The sequence below is a fragment of the Mus caroli genome, unplaced genomic scaffold, assembly GCF_978045245.1.
Source record: "Mus caroli unplaced genomic scaffold, Mus_caroli_1 scaffold_6, whole genome shotgun sequence".
NCBI lineage: Eukaryota > Metazoa > Chordata > Mammalia > Rodentia > Muridae > Mus > Mus caroli.
This window is the reverse complement of record NW_028227261.1, coordinates 69,595,083-69,615,184: the sequence shown is the minus strand read 5'-3', so window position 1 is coordinate 69,615,184 and position 20,102 is coordinate 69,595,083.

Sequence of the window (20,102 nt, the reverse complement as noted above, 5' to 3'; positions counted from 1 at the left end):
GGTAATGATGATGTAATCTACTTTCCATTTATTTTGGGCTACTAGAGTGATGTTTTCTGAATGGAACCAAGTAAGAAACAAGGGAGATTAAATTTATATGACTTTCACAACCTTTCTGTTTTGCTTTTGTTTGAATTTGATTTTACAGATTTTCATGACCGAAAAAAGCCAAGCCTCTGGCAGCCAGCTTCTGTCCATGTGGGGAAGTCATCACCAGGCCTCCTCACATCTCTCTCCCACTTCTGTCCCAAACACTAAGGTTCTCATTTATGGCGGCATTTCTAAGAGTCATTGTCAAAGATGGCTTACTCATTGCTGAGATACCAGCCACTCCAGGTGGAAAACGTGGAAATGGATCGATGTTGTGTCATACACATTCTGACAAAGGGACTCCTCCCCATCATTTACACAGAAACAAAATGGTGATACTTCCTCAAATGTTTCTTTACTTTCTCTTCTTTAATCCTCTCCTTATGCTTTTCAATTTATGGCACATGACCATTTAGCTAGCGGAATTAAAGTACCTTCAAACAATCTTTCACAGGGTAGCACATGCATATTTTCTGTAATATTAGAGTGTGCATGTAAATGATTTAATGATCAGCCTCAAGGTACCATCTCCTGTTGTTCAAATGACTTTTCATATGTATTCTTTTTTTAAGATTTATTTTTATTTTTCATGTGTGTGTGTCTGGGGGAATGTATGCGAGAGAGCCTGAGAAGGTCAGAAAATAAACCAGATTTCCAGAGCAGGAGTTGCAGGAGTGGCAGGAGTGGCAGGAGTGGCAGGAGTGGCAGGAGTGGCAGGAGTGGCAGGAGTGGCAGGAGTGGCAGGAGTTGTGAACCATTGAACATGGATGATGGGGTCAGACCTCTGGTCCTCATGATAGAGCAGGAAAAGCTCTTAACAGCCAAGTCATCTCCCCATCCTTCTCCACAGCAACTCCTAATCATCTAAGTAACACCCTGAGCTGGTGATGTCATTATCCTTGTTCAGAACAGGAGTGAGAATAGAAGCAAAAAAAAAAAAAAAAAAGAAAAAAAGAAATGATTTTCTTAGGTACTAAATGAGACAATTAGTATCTGAGCCAGGCTTTCAATTCAGATGATAGTTGGATGGGCAGGGGACTGGGTGAGCAGGCAGGCACTCCTAGATCTCACTTTTAACAGGTGGAGATCTATTACTAAAATGGGTCACACAGATCCATCCCTGCCTCAGGATATGAAATTTCAGTCATCTCAAAAAGCACCACACAGTTGTCATCATTAATATGTGTTACAATCAGCTTTTGTCCCTGGGAGCTCGCAGATACTGAGCAGCCAACCTGGCAGCATACATGAGCTGGTCTGAGGATCCCAGCACATGCATAGCAGAGGACTGCCTGATCTGGCCTCAGTAAGAGACAATGTGTCTAATCCTCAAGAGACTTGATGCCGCAGGGAGAGGGGAGGTCTGGTAGGGGAGGCATCCTCTTGGAGACAGGGGGAGGAGGAATGCAATGAGGAACTCTGGGAGAGGTACTGGGAGGCAACAGCTGGATTGTAAACAAAACAAAACAGACAACAACAAAACATTAAGTTTTTGTGTCATAGAGATGCTTCCAAGTTAGCACATAGGAAGAACTCCTGCTGCAGCTGATTACTGTGATCCAAAGATATACCCTTGCCAAATACCTGCAGCCTACACCCAGGGCAAAGGAGACTAGAATTCATTCATTGCATAAGCACAACGTGTGCACACTTTTATGTATGTTGTATCAAGACAGATCCCAGCCCCACTGTTTGGTCAGAGAATGTTGAGACTCTGAGAGGTTAAGGATATGTTGAGTAACTCAGCAGTCAGTTAACCATGGCAGGATTGGGAGCACAATCATCTCCCTCTACAGTGTGTCTGCCCACAGTGTTTCTGCAGGCTTTCTGTTCCCTTCCTGCCTTCACTTCTGAAACACTAGTTTTACTTGAGAGTTCACAATTGTATCGTATGCTGCAGTCTGTGGTGAGGCTGTGATCATTATTAGGGGTGGTGACTCCATTGGATTTTATCAAGGATCATTGAATAAATCCATGCAGCAGCCAGCAATCATCTCAGGAGCATTTCCTTAGTGCAGACATAAGAAAATTACAGACATCAAGTACTTAACTACTTACATTCAAGCACTAAGGAGTCCTACTACCTGGTCCAAGATTTTACAAGGAACGTATAAATCATAGTATTTCATTGATAGTTCAAACTGCATATCTTCCTTATCTTTTGACTCTTGATTAATATTGTTTATATGCAAAATAAGAATTGTATTCTGGAATTAATAGTCTTCAATGGCAAAAGGCTGTCTGCGTATAGCAATGTAAAAAACCAGAGCTAAGTAATAACTCAGTAATGCTACTGAAGTACTACAGAACCTGAGCAGTTAAGTGTAGTTTATATATAAAACAGGGATTTGCTAAATTTAACAATTTTAAGGAAGAAGTCATACTTTTAGGAAAAGTTTATAGTCTGGGTATAAGTGACACTAGGTGTAACTTAGGCTCTGGAATCAAATTGTCTGGGTTGAGCTTAGTTAGTGATATTAACTTGTGATATCCCAGGGAAGCTAATTAGTCTCACTTATTTTTATCAGCTATAAATGGATATAGTAATTATGCATTTGCCTCAAACTTATAAATGTCATGACCATGCAAAGCACTAAACAAGGTGGCTCACGCTTGCCAAGGGCTCAGTTAATGAGAGTTGTTCATATTCCAGCAAATGGAGCTAGTAACAGATATTGGCACTGCCTTTGTTTTATTAATTAATACATATCTAAGTAATATATTCTCATTGGGGTTATGTGTGTACATCTATTTCTTCATATGTGCCATAAAAACTTTATTGAAAGAGAGTGCAGCTCTCTCTTGTTCAATTCAGCAACGTCAGAACTAAACTGGACACAGTTTTGTAACTTGTTAGGCACAGATGAATACAGATGTTCTTGTTTTTTCAAGATCGAGAATTGAGAAATCCTAATCTCAACTAATCATCTCAAACCGTAAATTTATATGTGAGTTCAACAAAATATTTGGATGAAAATACTCTAAATAGTGGCAGTTACACTTAGATGTTGTTCCAGGTGTCGTGAGGCAATTCTTTGCAAGTCATTGTTTAAGAGAATAATTGATTTGGTAGGAATTCCTAGTGACCTTCATATCCAATGCTTTTTTATTTGCTATCCTATCCTGAATAACACCATTTCTAAATTTTTTAAGATTAGTTCTCAGTTTAAGCAATGTTTGGTTTTAGTAGAATAAGATGTCTGGGAGAAGTACTGATAAAATAGTTATTGATATTTTGATGCTTTGCATCTCCAGCATCAGAAGTGTACGTGCATTATCCATTTGGACCTTCTTTTAAAAAAAAAAGATTGATGTTTGTTTATTGATATAAAGCTATCATAGATATCATGAATTCCATCACTAGAATAATAACTTTGCGATTATGTACCAAACCTCTGTCTCCTGCAGTGGGTATTTTAATAAGGGTGGAGTGCATCTCAAACTTATATCACATTGCAAACAGAACATACTGCCAAACCTTAAAAACACACTAAGCACAAGGCTTTTCCTCTTAATGGAATTTTATATATTTTTTGAGTTGTTACCCTTAGATTTACTGGGTATTTTTATTTGCTTTATAAATATATGTTTGGTAAAGCATAATAGTCTGATTATCCTGCTAGATTTAGGTAATTCTTTGAACATATGTCATTAGACACAGAAGGATAATAAAGTTATATTAAACAGGGTTTTAAAACTGTGAAATACACATCACTATAAAGTTTATCAGTTCTCTTTTATGTTCTGAATTTGGAAGACATATTTCACAATCATAAATAAATGTGGGTATTAAGATTTGAGAAGGCAAGGCTTATTCTGGTTTAGAATATCTCTCTGGAGCCAGATACGGTTTTGATAAAATCCAGAACTTACAGGGTAGATACGTTATATAAATAAAACTGTTTCTCCCCCACAAGGACTTTGGCTTCAGCTCCGATATCAGACCTCTGATCATTCACGCTGGTTCTCACCACTGGACACCACACCAGGGATGTAGTTTCAAGTAAATGAACAACGGTAGCTTTCTGTGCATTTTTGAAATAAGAACTTTTATTTAATACAAGATCAGACTGAGACAGCAGTTACCTAAAAACCAAATGGGCAACTGCTAGCTACAATTTTTTTTGACAGGGTTGGGGAAAAAATACCTGGTGGCAAAATACAATCTCTTTGTTATCTGTCATATTGCTTTATTGCATGAATAATAGTGGGGATAAATAGCTTACTACCACCTAGATTATTTGTTTTGTTTTTACTTTAGTTTTTTAACTGTGCTCCTCTACCTCCTTCCATCCTACCCTCTACACCCTCACCTCCCTATCTGCACAACTTTGTAAGTGACAAAGACCGCTAGATAAACATTTCATTTGATCACCGTAACCACCTTATGGAATGGGAAGAAATTACCTGGTTTCATGTGAGGAAAACTAGAAAGAAGAACTGCTGCCTGACCCCAGCCAGAGATCTTAATGTGAAGTCTTCAGAATGTTAGTTCAGGTCCTTTCCGTTACCACACAACCAAATCCTCAGTTTCATAAGACCAGCCCTATAAAAGCCCATTGTCACCATGATCTATCATCAAGGTCTTTGGGTCTGCTGTTAATTGAAGGGTTGCCGCCATCTGCCATGGTCATCTTATGGTACTGAGGGGTTTGGTTACGTGTAGGGTTCTCAAAAATACATGCTTTATGAATGCCTAACCCTACTTCCTCATTCCATATTGAAATATGGGACAAATCATAATAAAAAATAAAACCATCACAAAAGTAACATTAAAATAAGACAAAGCAGAAAACTAGGGCCTGTCTTTCCCACCTCCTTATTCCCAGTGCTAAAGACGTGGGTACATTACAGACATGATCCTGTCTAGGCCAGGGGTATTTCTACCATGTGAGTGGGGTTGGTGGAGAGAGCTGATGGTCAGGAGAAGCCTTTATTTTCTTGAACTTGCTGCAATGACTGTAAAAATTACAGGATTGACTTGGATTATTTCTAGATTCCCTTCCTATCCAATTCAAAGATTCGATTTCTTTTACTTGAGTTCTCAGTATCCAAAAATTTGGTCATTAATCTCTCTGCTGTAAAGTGAACTCTGGGTTAACTGACCCAGCTGGCATTTGGGGGGAATTTATTTTTGATTAAGCACTGGTTAAAGCTTTTTATTTTTACTATGAGGTTATGTGAAACTTAAACTAATACAAACCCACAAAAAGTGTATCATCATTTAATAAAATCATTTAATAAGTTTTATAAATTCCTTCACCCTCCTGAAATGACAATCGGGAAGTTTGTACCTGTGCTAAGTAATTGAGTCATCTTTGTGTTTTTCAAAGTCCTTTGGGAATTTTTCTTATTTCATTCCCAAGATGGCATCTGAGTATCGGATACTTGGCTCTCTCTGCCTCTGGAGTTAACAAAGAGTCTAGAATTCTGTAATATGTCCCTTGGGATCCTAGTCTACTCTTTTTAAAATATTTATTTAATTTATGTATATGGGTATTTATATGCATGCATGGATGTGTATGTGACTATGACTGTGTGTGTGTGTGTGTGTGTGTATGTGTAGTAGTAGTAGTAGTAGTAGTAGTAGTAGTAGTAGTAGTAGTAGTAGTACCAAGCCCAGAAAAGTGAAACACATTCTGTGATGGTTTGAATAAGACGAACCTCATGTCCCCCAGAAGGTCATATATTTGAATGGTTCCTGGTTGGTGAACTATTAGGGAAGGATTAGGAAGTATGGTCTTGTTGGAGGATGTATGTTAATCAAGATGGGCTTTCAGGTTCCCAAGGCCTATGTTCCTGTATATGGATCAGATGTAAGCTCTCAGATATTGCTCAGTACCATGCCTGCCTGTTACCATGCTCCCCACCATAATAGTCATGATGAACATACCCTTCGAAACAGTATGCAAGTCCCCAGGTAAATGCTTTCCTTTATAAGTTGCTTTGGTCATAATTATGGTGTCTCTTTGTAGCAATAAATAGAACACTAACAAAGACACTGGAACTGAAATTGCAGACATTTGTGAGTCACCATGCAGGTGCTGGAGACCAAACTACACCCTCTGCAAGAACAACTGCTGAACTATTACTCCATCACTACACCATTCCCCCACCCACACCCAACTACACCTTTTCATAATAGTGCATTCCTTGGTATTCTCAACAGATTCTTCTAAACTCAAGGGAGATTTTGGAGATAATAACCACCTATATCTACCACACCAAAAATCTGCCTCTGGTGTAGGCATCCCCAACTAGTCCAAGGAGAGCACTGTGATGTCATTCCTACTGATGTCCCCAAGTTACCACGGGTCCTTTTTATCCTTTCTTGTTACTTGTGACAATATAGCTAGGGTTTTTTACTATGGTTCTAGGACTAGAACAGGGTAGACGGGATAATGTATTGTGTCTTTCAACTTGTGTCCCCTCTGTACTGAAACCTCAATGTCTCCTGACCTTGAAAGGGATGGCAGTAGCTAGCATGTGTTGGGGAAATATTGTAGACTAGGAACTATGGAGGGATTTTTTCCATATGGGGAACCATTCCACCGAGGAATTTTTTTAGTTTCCCTTTGACATGGACTCTACCAATGTTTTTCTTCCTTGGTTGTAACTTTTTGTCACCCATGGAAATGTACACAAAGATAATCGGCCCCATTCAAGGAAATTCTGACTTAATTTGAATTTAGTACAAATTGAGCCCAGGAAAAAAAATGTTAAAGTTCTCTATGTAATTCTGTGTGATCCAAGCTCCATTCTTCACTGCCTTTTCATATTACTACTTGATAGGGATTGGCTTTTACCTCAGTACTTCACCGGAACCATCATAAAAAGAAGAAACTCAAGTAGAAAAGTAAGAAGATGACAAAACATAAGTTTATATGTTCCTCAAAGAAAGCCTGTTTCACACATTAGTGGAAATATGATCTAGCCTCTGATGTTTGCCTGACCTATTATGGTAGGAAACACTGGTGTGTGTGTGTGTGTGTGTGTGTGTGTGTGTGTGTGTGTGTGACAGTGTATGAGTGACTGCATAGCCTATTTTATAAATATTAATTAAGAAATACTAAAAATTTTAACCATAGATTAAGAAAAAGTAAAAAATTTCAAACACAGAATAAGAAGTATGAGCCCTTGATAAAGACCAGTGGTCTGGTCGGACCTCAGTGGGAGACCATATGGTTAGTCTTACTAGGAATGGATGTCCCAGCAAGGAGTGGTACCCAAAGAGGGTTTCCCACTCTCTGAGGAGGAAGGGAGAGGGTAAGAGGGGAAGGATTTATAAGGGTGGGACTGTGAGTGGCGGGGGGAGCTGTGAGCAGGATGTAAACTGAATAAATAAATTCATGGGGAAAAAAGACCAGTGGTCTAAAGCTGGATTATATTGTTTCAAATCCTCTCATGCACATCATTGCTCTTTGAGCCTAAACAAGTCACTTCACTGCTCACTGCATCTATAATCTGCGAAACAGGATGGTAACTACAACCTTGTATCTGTTCCTTGGGTTGCTGTGAGTTAAGGCATGTCTCACGTACACCGTCAGACACCTTAGTGGCCAGCTGTGTACACATAAATATTTGATTGTATCCTAATGGAATTATGACTATTTCCATCATCTGACATTTGTGAAGTCTCTGTGCTTAGTAAACAATAACTTTATAAAACCTTAAACTACTGTTTTGCGTTCTTTATTTTTGTTTTTGTTTTTGTTTTTGAGACAGACTCACTCTGGTAACCTAGGTTAGACTCAGGCTTACATGGTTCCTGTCTGCTGCTGGGATTCTAGGCATGTGGAAACATGTCCAATTCTGTTTTGCCTTCATTAAATATGTTAGAGATGTGGGTCTTTCTATGTCTACATGTTTCAGGTAGGTGTCTGAGTTTGGGTGACAGAATGAGGTGTAAATAGTGATTGTCGTCAGAAATCTGTTTGTAAAGGCCTGGTATGAGTGGCCCTTGGAGCCACACAATTTATCTCTCTTGACACAAGGCAAGATGAACTATGAGGGTGATGATGGCCTCCAGCCAGAGGCTTAGCCTCTGACTTCACAAAGGCCAGCCAATGGGTGGGACATGTGGCTATACCAGACCCATTCTTGGCAGAAAGCTACTTCCTCTTTCTTAGACCCCCCCTCCTGGGAAAAATAGTGGTGTGAGAAAATGAGAGAAGATAAGAATGGTAGCTTGCATTTACTTTCATCTTGCATCTTTGCAATACTCTGCAAAGCCATTAGCTTTTAAAACGAACCTTTTAATGAATGGCTTTTGACCTAGGCAATGATTATTTGACCAGACTAAACTCCACAGACTGCTACCTGAGTATGAAAGAGAGAGGTGCGTGTGAGGCTCAGGTGTCTGGCACATGGTCAACAATAACCGCTATTGTGAACTGTTCTTCAGAAGTTCGGTACAGGCAGAGGACAGAGACATGCTTCATGACTTCCGGCATGAGAGGCTCTAGGGTCGAAGCATTGGGGGGGAAATGCTATTTCATGTTTATGAAAATGGGAGGTGCTATAGAAACTATTTTTTGACATATTGATATTCTCCCATTTTGTACCACATTAAACACAGTATATCCGACCTGGTTAGGGTGATACTTCTCAGATGACGACGAAGTAAGTCCAAATCATCTCCCAGTCAATATCCTGTTTCTCATATTCTTATTCAGAACCAGGCTCCCTTCTTCACCTCTCATTTCAGCCTTTCCTCTTCCTCCTCCTCCTTCTCCTCCTCCTCCTCTCCCTCTTCTTCTTCCTCTTCCTCTTCTTCCTCCACCTCCTTTTTCCTCCCCCCCCCCACCTTATTTTCTGTGTACATTACTTTTAGAGTCTTTCTTTTTCTTTTTTACTTTCAAAGTCTTTAAGTTTCACATTTCAGTGACACATACTGTGGTACCTGATGACATGTTTACATTTTATAATGATCAAATCTCAGCAAATTACATGTCTAACTCTTTAAATGTTATTTCTCTTTGGTGCCATGGCCAGAACTCCCCTCTTACAGCTATTCTAAGATATACAATCAAATCTCTTTCACTTAAGTAAACCCTTCATTTCCTTTGCCTGTTTGAGTATCCCTGACGAATCCATGTACAGAGACTTCCTACCATCACCAAAACCAGTGATGGCAAATCAAGGCAAGCTGAGTGGTAAAACAGATTGATAGAGTAGGGTTGTCTAAGACCAGAGAAGAGAGTTAAGCAGATGGCAGAAGAAATGGTACAGAGTAAACATCCCTTTCTAAATCAAAGAATAGGTGCATAGAAGTAAGCAATCTGACCAAAGCCAGGATGAAGGCAAACATCAAAGCCTGGAGCTCCATGCCTAGTATCTAGGGCTGCAGCAGCCCCACCCCTGTAGATCTGCTCTCAGCAGAACACATAGCTTCTTTCTTAGACTAGATTCAACCCGTGCCTTTACATGTCCTTGTTAGATATCCCCTGGTTCTCCAACATTCTGGGCTATCTATTTCAACCTATCCTTCCTAGGTTACTTCAGTAGCTTCTTGGGGTCTCTTTCAGGTTATCTAATCCTTCAGTAAATTATTTGGATTTAGAGGTTAACCTCCACATACATGTTGTGTCACACACACACATACAGAGAGAGAGAGAGAGAGAGAGAGAGAGAGAGAGAGAGAGAGAAAGAGAGAGAGAGAGAGGAGAGACAGAGAGAGGATACATACACATGCACATACATGCACACATAGAGAACATATGTGCATAAGCACACATGGACACACACACTCAAACACACACACACACACACACACACAAGATCTTGAAACAATGAAAGCAAAAGCTATCATTTCTACTGAGCTCCTGTAGTAAGAACTACTAGATCCGGCCAAACCAAAATGGAGTCACTTCTGCTAAATGTCAGATAAGCAAATTGAAACTTTAAGGAATCAGATGATCTCTGGACAGATCAGTATTTCCTGAATACAGGAGACTTCAATCTACCAGAGTCAGTGTAATCATCAAGTGTCCTTATACATGTCTAGAAAAGCACTCTGCAGTAGCCTTCCATTAGCCAATCAGCTTTAGCCAGTTGTTCTGGTTTCCTACATGCTGAATAGTGTCCAGTGCTCTCTTATTCTAGTTCGTAAACTGAAGGCTGCCCCGACTCACGAATATCAGATGAAAGCCAGTTTTACTAATAATTAAAGTAGTTGTAGCTTTGGGTTTTTGTTTTGTTTTCATTTGTGAGTTGTTATTGCTGTAGCAATGGAGTTGAATTTATTTTGTTGTTGGTGTTTGCTGTCTTGATTTTGTTTTTCTGGGTTGTTATTGATGTTATTGTTCTTGTTATGACAAATGGAGATGAGTTTGAAGTCCAAGTAACAATGCGCAGAAGAGAAGAGGAAGTTACCAGGGTTATGAAGGAATTTCCCAGCTACTGTGAAGTTAAGAATCTATGAAAAGGGAAAGTGGTTTTATAAGGGGCAAGGAGATAAAAAGTAGATGGTGATTCCCATGGGATGAAGGCAGTGCAGACCAGGACTGTGTCAGGGAACAAATTCAAGACGGCTGCATAGAGGTGCACATGTGAGGGAGGTGAAGAGATGGGTGGCGTTTCCCATCTGTGTGTTCTTAGTCCATTTCCTTTACTCTGTCATCCCTCGGGGTTACGGGCTTTTACTAAAGTCTCTCTTCCTGCTTTGCCATCCCATGGGCATAAGAAATAAAGCAAGCTCTGAATGGGACAGCTGAACTTTGGGACCCTGGGCTGTTAAAATAAGAAATGCTGAGTGCTTTCCTGCTCTCTCTTCCTTCCAGCCTTTCTTCATGATGTCCTCTTTCCATTCTGTGTTCATATTTCTTCGTCTGTTTTAACTACTTTAAGATGTTTTCCCTATTTAATCTCCATCGCCTTCCCTGTATAGGCTACATGTGCTCTGTTTTACATAACTTGTTGATTAAGGGTTCAGAAAGATGATTATGGGACCTAGTGGGTTACAGAAGAAAAACTCTGAAGACACTGGTTAAATGAGGGACTGGAAGGCTGTGCACAAAAGCGAAATTGGTAAACCATAAATGATAAGTGAGGCAAGGCAAAATGAACAAATGGTGTTGGATAACTGTTGAAATACAAACTGTCCAGGAGATAAGGGAGCCATAAAATAAAAGGATAGATGTCTATCCTTTCAATGGATATTACAAGGCAGCTTGCATTTTGTATCCCTTTTCTCTTCTCCCACCAGTAACTGAAGCAGTTATTTTAAAGTTATAAATAATCCTTTAGTTGTTGATGTTGCTTTCCTGGCCATTCCATCTGGGAGAAGAACATAAAACGTAGCTACCTACCGTGAAGCAAAGAGCAACTTAATGAAAAACTTTGGGAAGGAAGAAAGTGCTCTTTTTTCATAAATAAACTTCTAAATGACTCAACCAATCTGGATAGCTCACATTTTACATATTAGACCTTTAAAAAAAAAAGCATTCTCATGTTTTTCTCATTAAGGCTGCATTCACCTCCATTTTTCTCTCCACATTATTCTCGTTTACTGCTATGTTTCAGGTGAACACAAGCTCCAGAACGGTGGTAGCATGAGCTGTGGTCCAGTGGAGACAGGAGAGGTGGGGGCGGAGGGATTGGTCTATGCATTAAGGAGAACCCTCTATCTCAGAAAAGCCCTAAGTGGACTTGCAGAAAAACCCAGGTGTGCTGCCCTGGTTCCTCCAGTCCACTTCCTTTGTCCCATAAGGTGGGCTAGCATATTAGAGATGTGGGGTTTCTCCAGACTGTCCAATTGTCCTTCTGACCACACTCATGCAATTGGAATGCATGCGAGTGGGTGGTGATTCAACAGGAGACACTGTAGTGCTCATATGTTTAACTCAACAAAACTGATCACTGAATTTCGCCTGACTAAACTCAACCTAAGCTTGGCTATCTGACCCAAGGCAAGCAGACTTTCTTCATGTAAGTGGTTTTAAAAGTTGAAAATGATGGAGAGGAACTTTTAAGTCTAATCCATAGGCCATTACTCTTTACTCCCCTTCATCTTCTTCCTGAAATTTAATGATTAACTTTGTTCCTGGGGATTTTTATCAGTAACTCTTGCACCTTTTAAAGGATGTGATAGCAGTAGCCATAGCTGACATTTATTACGTGCTTACTTTGTACCAGGTATTGTTAGGAATTTTATATTTCAGTTTTTGAAGGACTTTTGAGGTAGATATTAATAATTCTATTTCATAAGTTATAAAGCAAAATCCTGGAAAAAATGAGAGGTCTATCCCACACTCAAATGCTTGTTCAAGTAGGAACTTGAAATCAGGGTAGTCTAGTTCTTCTTCTCTGTCTGTCTGTCTGTCTGTCTCTCTCTCTCTCTCTCTGTCTCTCTCTGTCTCTGTCTCTCTCTGTCTCTCTCTGTCTGTCTCTCTCTGTCTCTGTCTCTCTCTCCTGTTTGTGTGTGTGTAGTGTGTGTGTGTGTGTGTGTGTGTGTGTGTGTGTGTGTGTGCACAGCTTGGTAATTGGGGAGTGTAGAGAAGAAGGCATTATCTTACAGAGGGTGAGAGGCCTCCTATGAGAGAGGTGCAGAGTCTGGTGCTCACGATTAATGAAGTGTCATGATATCATCCAATGGACCTGAAAAGAGGAAGGGAAAGAAAACAAAGTCCTGTTAAAATAATGAAAAGTATACATTATAGGGTTTTTAAATGGTTAAAAGGATTAAAATAATGTTATTTCCAGAGGAAAGATAGAACTGAAGAATATTAAGCAAAATGAGCCAAATACAGAAAGGCAAGAATCACATATTTTCTTTCATATATAAACTTAAAAAAAAAAAAACCGGAGGATTTTCAGGGAAGGGAAAGTACCAGGGACTTGGAGGTGGAGAATGGAAGAGAGGTGAGAGGAAAGGTGAGCATGACCAGGCCAGGGTATATGTGAGTGTTGCAGTAAAACTTACAAATCTGTACAATTAGCATGTGTTAATATTAAAAACAATAAACTAGTGTATGTCACTGAAATCTCATTTTGAGCAAAGGACAGAAAAATTGGACTTTGAAACTTAACATTCTCTTGGTAAATTATTTCACCATCATAAGTATTAAGGGCTATTTTAAAGACAGCACAAGGACTACTGAAAAAATATTAAATTTTGCCCTTTCTTTCTGTAATCTATAACATACTTACTGTTCATAGGGAGCCCAGTGAGCAATTCTTATGCTGCATCTACGCTGCCTGTTGAGGACTTCTACACAAGCACAACCAATCATGAGTGTAGTTTTGCTAAAAATCTATGCAGATGACCAGTCACTTGAAGGGCCTTGGAAAGTGGCCACCTTTGAAAGCTAAACATCTGCTGTGACCAGAAACAGGCTTGCAAGGCTGACAGATGCAAAGCAGTGGTTGGAGTTTCAGCATAGATTGTCTGTAGGAAGGTGAGGAATACCACCTTTTGCTGATGTGACTCCTCAAGGGTCCACACTGCCAACAGCAGAGCACTCTGCCATCTCTCTCAGGCTTATTGTGTGCCGTCTGCAACATCAGAATTGTTCAGAAATCTTAATTTTGCCAGAATCCTGGCAAGAGAGGATTCTAATTCTGAAATACTCATCTAAATTTAGTTGCTTTGTCTTTTGACTGTGGTTCAGTGACCTTTTTTGAACACAGAGAACTATTTGAGCTTGGGAAGAGTGGGTGGAATGTTGGTTTTGGAGGCCTCCTGCAGGCACGTGACCCTGCTGTAGAGCAAGAAAAGAAATGTAGAGATCTCCAAAGAAACAAAGAGCCATAAAATGCAGAACCATGTAGCAGAATTAATGTAGGTGAACAGTAGAAAAGTGACCTGGATTTCAGGTGTGTGCGTCTGAATCAATTATAGAGTGAAGAAACATTAAATAAAAAAAAATTAGGTTGCCAAAGTAGTGGCCAATTTTAGATATGGAAATGGTCTTTGTTCTTCCTCTTGTATCTGCTAGAGCAGTTGCCTACCTATGCTGTTTTCAACTGTGGAAAGGAGGTAAAGGAATCATGGACACCCTAGAATGAAGACTTTTTCCTTTAAGGACAACACGAGTAAAGGCTTGAGAATCTGAAGTTCATTTGTAAAAGGTGGACTCGGGCTTAAGAAATATTTCTCTGATTGGCCAGCAGCACAGAGATCTGCCAAACCAGCCCAGACTAGAACAGTCCCAGCAGACTGAAAAATCAGAAGAATTTTTAAAGTGACACTTATTTCCAACCACGGCATTTTAAGATCATTTATTACCAAGCAATAAGTAACACATGTGGGATTGCTGAGCTGCTGGACCTGTCTTGGTTGACCATCCCACTTGAGAAAAGTTAAGATTCCCCACTCAGTCAAATGTTCACCCCAGCAAGACCGCATGAAACTGAGAGACACTGCCCTGCCCAGAGGTGACAAGTATAAAGTCGTTTTTGTTCCTACTGGAAGAAACTTGGCTTCTGATGAGACTGAGCTCAGGTATGAAGAACTAATGAAACATTCCTGGACTTCTGAACATCTTTTCATGTAAACCGAAAACAGCATTTCTCAAATGCCCTTGTGTGTATGTATCGCCTGGGGGCTGATTAAATGCAGAGCTTGATTCCAGAGACCTCATCTTTAGTTCATGCCCCAGATTCTGCTACTCACACAGGCTGTCCAGACCTGCTGACACCACACTTGCAGCTCTGGGGGATGAACTTGTCTTCAGTAGCAAGCAGCAAATCCATGACGGCTGCTTAGGGTGGGAGATACACAGCAATTATTAGCTCCTTCTCTTCCAACACCTTCAGCTCTCTCCTTCCCAGATCCTTGGTAATCTTCGCACAGAGGTTTAACAGTACACAATGCCACATCTATAGAGAATGGTGAGTCTTTACTCCTATGATGTAGGAATGTGACTGCACACCTTCCTTTGGCCCATAAAGCCCAGTGAGCATCCTGCGATCCTCTGGGCTCTTCCTTGGTCTCAGAAGCCACTTTAGGGTAGCAGTTCTCAACTTGCTGGTCACAACCTCTTTGGTGGTCAAATGAGCCTGTCAGAGGGGTCATTTGATAGTCTGCATATTGATATTTATATTAAGATTCATATAGTAGCAAAAATAGAGTTATGAGGTAGCAACAAAAATAATTTTATGGTTGTGGAGTCTCCACAACATGAAGAACTGTATAAAAAGGTCACAACACTATAAAGGTTAAGAACCACACATTGCCTTAGGGTCAGGAAGTAGGATTTCTTTTCAGCTCTTTTTGATAATTTTCTTTATCTGTCACTACTACCTACTTGTTCACTCTTAAACTATTCTCTCCTTAGTGTCCTTACTGAGTTCTCTACACTCTACTTACACACCTAGATCACATTGCTCCCTCCTCACACATATCTTGGAAAGGTCTTTCTGCTAACCATCTCTATGTAAATCTATGCTTTGCATCTTCATCCACCCATGTTCCCACTAAATAAGAGACATTCTTTGAACTCTGCTGTTTCTACAAGAGATCATGGGGGTAGAGAGATGAATCCTGGTCTTCCTGGGCTCTCAATTCATAGTTCAAACAGGGGCCGATTACAGACAAAAGGAAAGGATGAGCCAAGACACAGGTAGTCCAGGGCAAAGGTGATCCTCCAACACTTCCACCAAAATCCTGCCCCAGAAGTGACCTTCAGTATGCATGACATGGACATCTCACTGTTCCTCTGGTTTTATCATCTCTCTAGATGCCCAGATTATGCCCTGGAATCTAGTGTTGACCAATCCCAATCATCTATTGAGAGTGGAGGCTGTGTTTTTCATTCTTCAATTGAGTCCAGCCTCCCATGGAAAGTAATGACCAGAAGTCACTTTTCTGGGATTTAAAGATTTTTTTTTGTCTTTTCTGTTAATTTTTAAAATTACCTTGGATAAAGTATTATAGCAAATTCTAGACACTTAGGCTCCATGTTTACCTGTAATTTGAAGACGATATAATAATGGAAAAATCAAAGCTAATTAGCCTCTCCTAGTACAGTGCCACTTTCTTCCAATCCCAAATGCTTCTAGTAATGTTAACAGTAAAAGGAGTATTAAGTTTTAATTTCAACAATAAGAGGAATAATTATCCACACCTAAAGCTTCATCTCTTTTTACAGAGAACAAATACAATTTGAAATCTCCAGTGCATGATGAATCATGGTTTTGCTCTTCCTGGTGACATATGGCTGGCATTTTATTTTAAGCATGTCAAGTTTGTAGTTACAGACTAGAGACATATGAGACAGAAAGAGTTCTACAATCGTGACAGAATTTGTTCTAAATGATATGATAACACTCATTCTTTCTCATTTTTCAAGTACTTTCCCCAAACTTATATCTTCTTGATTTTAAGCTACAATGATATTAATATTTTTCTTTTTTATTGGATATTTTCTTTATTTACATTTCAAATGATATCCCCTTTCCTGGGTTTCCCTCTGAAAACTCCCTCCCCCTATCTCCTCCCCCCTCCCCCTGCTCACCAACCCACCCACTCCCACTTCCTGGCCCTGGCATTCCCCTACACTGGGGCATAGAGCCTTCACAGAACCAAGGGCCTCTCCTCCCATTGATGTCCAGCTAGGCCATCCTCTGCTACATATGCAGCTGGAGTCATGAGTTCCACCATGTATACTCTTTGGTTGGTGGTTTAGTCCCTGGGAGCTCTGGGGGTACTGGCTAATTCATATTATTGTTTCTCCTATGGGGCTACAAACCCTTTCAGCTCCTTCGGTACTTTCTCTAGCTCCTTCATTAGGGACCCTGTGCTCAGTCCAATGGATAACAGTGAGCATTCACTTCTGCATTTGTCAGACACTGGCAGAGCCTCTCAGGAGACAGCTATATCAGGCTCCTGTCAGCAGAGACAAAGGGAATGATCATCCAGAGACTGCCCCACCTGGGGATCCATCCCATATACAATCACCAAACCCAGACACTATTGTGGATATTAATAATTTTAAGGCAGCGTATAAATGCCACTGTGATCAATGGTGGTAAAATAAGACAGGTATCCCAAAGTGTTAATGTATTATATCTGTAATTTTTCTTTTAAGGTCAGCAGAATATTAGAAGTAGTTTTGTGTTCTTCTTTGTTGCAAAAGTACTTCATAATCCACTATCTAATATAATTGTTTGATAAAGAGTGCCAGAAATACTGTTTTAGAGCACATTGGACTGCCCTGTTGGCTAGTGGAGACTGATCACTAGCTATACCATTTCAAAATAAAGGCATCGAGATGACAAATTGCTGAGTGTTGAACTTTCGATTAGACATGGTTCAGTTTTCTAGCACTCTGTGATTTTTTTAACCATGTGGTTAGTGGTAAAATAATTGCTAGAATCAGCATAGTTAGGCACTATATCACATTAAGGACACAGGGACACTAGGGTTGAGAATTGCTTCTATGTTCCAAGATAGAAGGCGGCCTCCCCACAGATTTGATATCAGGTTTCTTTATTTAAAAAAAAAATTAAGGAATTTACCTCCTTTCTAAGAGTATTGAGTGTTTATTTAATAAGAAGTCTTCCCTACTACTTTAATACTTGATAAAATGCTTTCCTGTACTCGGCATAGATTTTTCTTAGGGTACATTTCAGATAGCCTTAGTTCTTGCATATATAACTACGATGCTGGTTCATTTTCTTTGTATGTTAAAGGGGACTGTTTTATTTTTAATCCAGGGCCCTCTGTGTATGGCCATGGTGCCTCCCTTTGATGCTCTGGGGTCTGTAGCATGGAGTCCTTGGGATTTCTATGAGTGTGTTTTCCTTCCCAGCAGCCTTTGTCATTCATTGTCCAGCAGTGGGAACTGTAATTCTTAAAAATAATATTCTTTAGTGGTCACCTTTTTTTTTTTCATCTCTAAATTCCTCCATTGCAGAGTCACATAGATTTTCTGTGCTTTCCATAAGCAAAAATCAAAACTTGTAAAGTGTTCTGTGAGATATGTCAAAGACCTTATAAATGATGTTTTGAGTCTTCTTGCTAATGTAGGAAGAATGCTCGTAAGTGTAGATGAGTGCAAAACACTTCCTAAAATAAGCATGTAACGAGAGCCTATTTTACGTATTTACACAAGTCACATTAAATAATTTATACTTGACATGTAATATTAGATTTGTACTTAATATATAATTTATCTATTGAAAATTGCTTAAATATAAGCATATATGTAAAAAATAATTCATTGTGGGATATTTTAAATCTATAAACATTATAGAGAACACATAATGCAAATAAGTAAAAATAATGCTCTGTGTGACCACTTCCAAGTTTCTCCACTCTCAATATCTCTTGTGCGCGCCCAACTCGCCAGCAAGAACAACGCTGCAACAGGATCCTTCTGCACACATTTATTGGGAGAGCCTGATTGCAGAGACAAAGAGAGCCCAAGCCCAGAACTGGTGCTACTTATATAGGCCTAGGAGAGGCATGTCTCACACCCAGATTGGTTGTGCTTGGGTTATGCTTACCACCTCATTTGCATGCCTACATCTGATTGGTTAACTTCTATCTCATCTGATTGGTTAACTTCTCTCTCATCTGATTGGTTAATTTTGGTTAATTCTTAAAACCTCATCTTGGCAAAAAAAACTTTACTGCCTATGTATGCATGGTGGCCAGCGGTAGACAGCGCCACCCTGCAACGGCACATGTGGCTTCCCACAAATATCAAATATTGTCAAATTTGTTGAGAGTACATTTGAAGTCTTTTATGTAGCCCATGTTTCACTCCTTCCCTTCTCTAGGAAGGATTCAAAGTGTTCCATCTGACTGGATTGTTCAGTAGATGTAGTAGTCACAGAATGTAGATACAACTTCTTTTTCTTCTGTATCAAAAATCCCGAAAAATCCACCAAGTGAGTTCTCCTTTCATGTGTTTCCACACTGAAGAACATCTGGAGCAATGCCTAGCTGAGAAGGATTATTCTAATTGGCAAACAAATGCATAGAATGCTGAACAACAGGGAGACACAGGGAGAGGTAAATAGCCAGATGCTAATCCTTTCCAATGAAGAGTACCAAAGGCTGCTTGTGCCTATGCATGCAGCCACCTTATTCCCAGAGGTTCCATGACACCATTCCTCATCATGCAGAAAATCCACAGGTCTATTGAGTCTCTGAGCAGGCAAGCGATGGGTGTTCATAAATCACTAGTCAGCTAGGACTGATAGCACTAATGAAAGAGAATGGAAAGCCAGAGGCAGAGACCATCTTTTGCATTTGAACACTTGGAACAGCTGGTAGAACATAAGCAGCACACAGTTGTCAAGGTCAGGGAAAGAAGAGCGGGAAATGGGTTGGAAACTCAATGTGAAGAAGAATCACATTTATGTAGTGAGGGTTCTAGTTACAGAGGTGGGAAAGAAGAATCTGGAGTTGCTGGTGGACACCAAAACATCCTCTACAACTGTGAGCTCATAAGACTTCAGTGACTTCAACGGCCTCAGAGAAGAAGAGTCTGGCTCCCACCATCCACTGTAAAGACCATTAGAGGGAAATTTAGAGACATCACTTCAAATCTGAAAATATCACATTCCAATTTGATGTCTCTGAGAATAAAAAGTCTGTGGCTCTCATAAAGAAAGAGCAAAGTGTTCATCCAAGTCCAGCACCATTTGTAGGTTACCTAGGCCTTCTGGGTTTTCATAAGTTCCGCTCAGCTGGCATTGCCGAGAGGCACTAGTGGATGGTAGGTCTTGTTGGGTTATGGGGTTTTATAGACTCTCTCCCCAGCAATGGGAAGTAGCTGCTGGTAGGATGACCAGCTGCAGGATAATTAGTTGCAGAGTGGGAACGGTACACTGCTCCAGCCACTCTGTGTCTCCAAGAGAAGCCTAGAGGGGTTGGCATTTATCTGTACTATGAGCTGGGAGAGATCGTCGTTTGCAGCTTGATGATGGTTCTTATATCTGTGCCCCCTGCCTCATTGGTAAATACCTTGAAGCACTGGACACCTTAATTCTAGACTGGGTGATCTGGAACCTTGCATCATCGGCATAGTAACAGATAATGATCGACGAAGCAGCAGTGA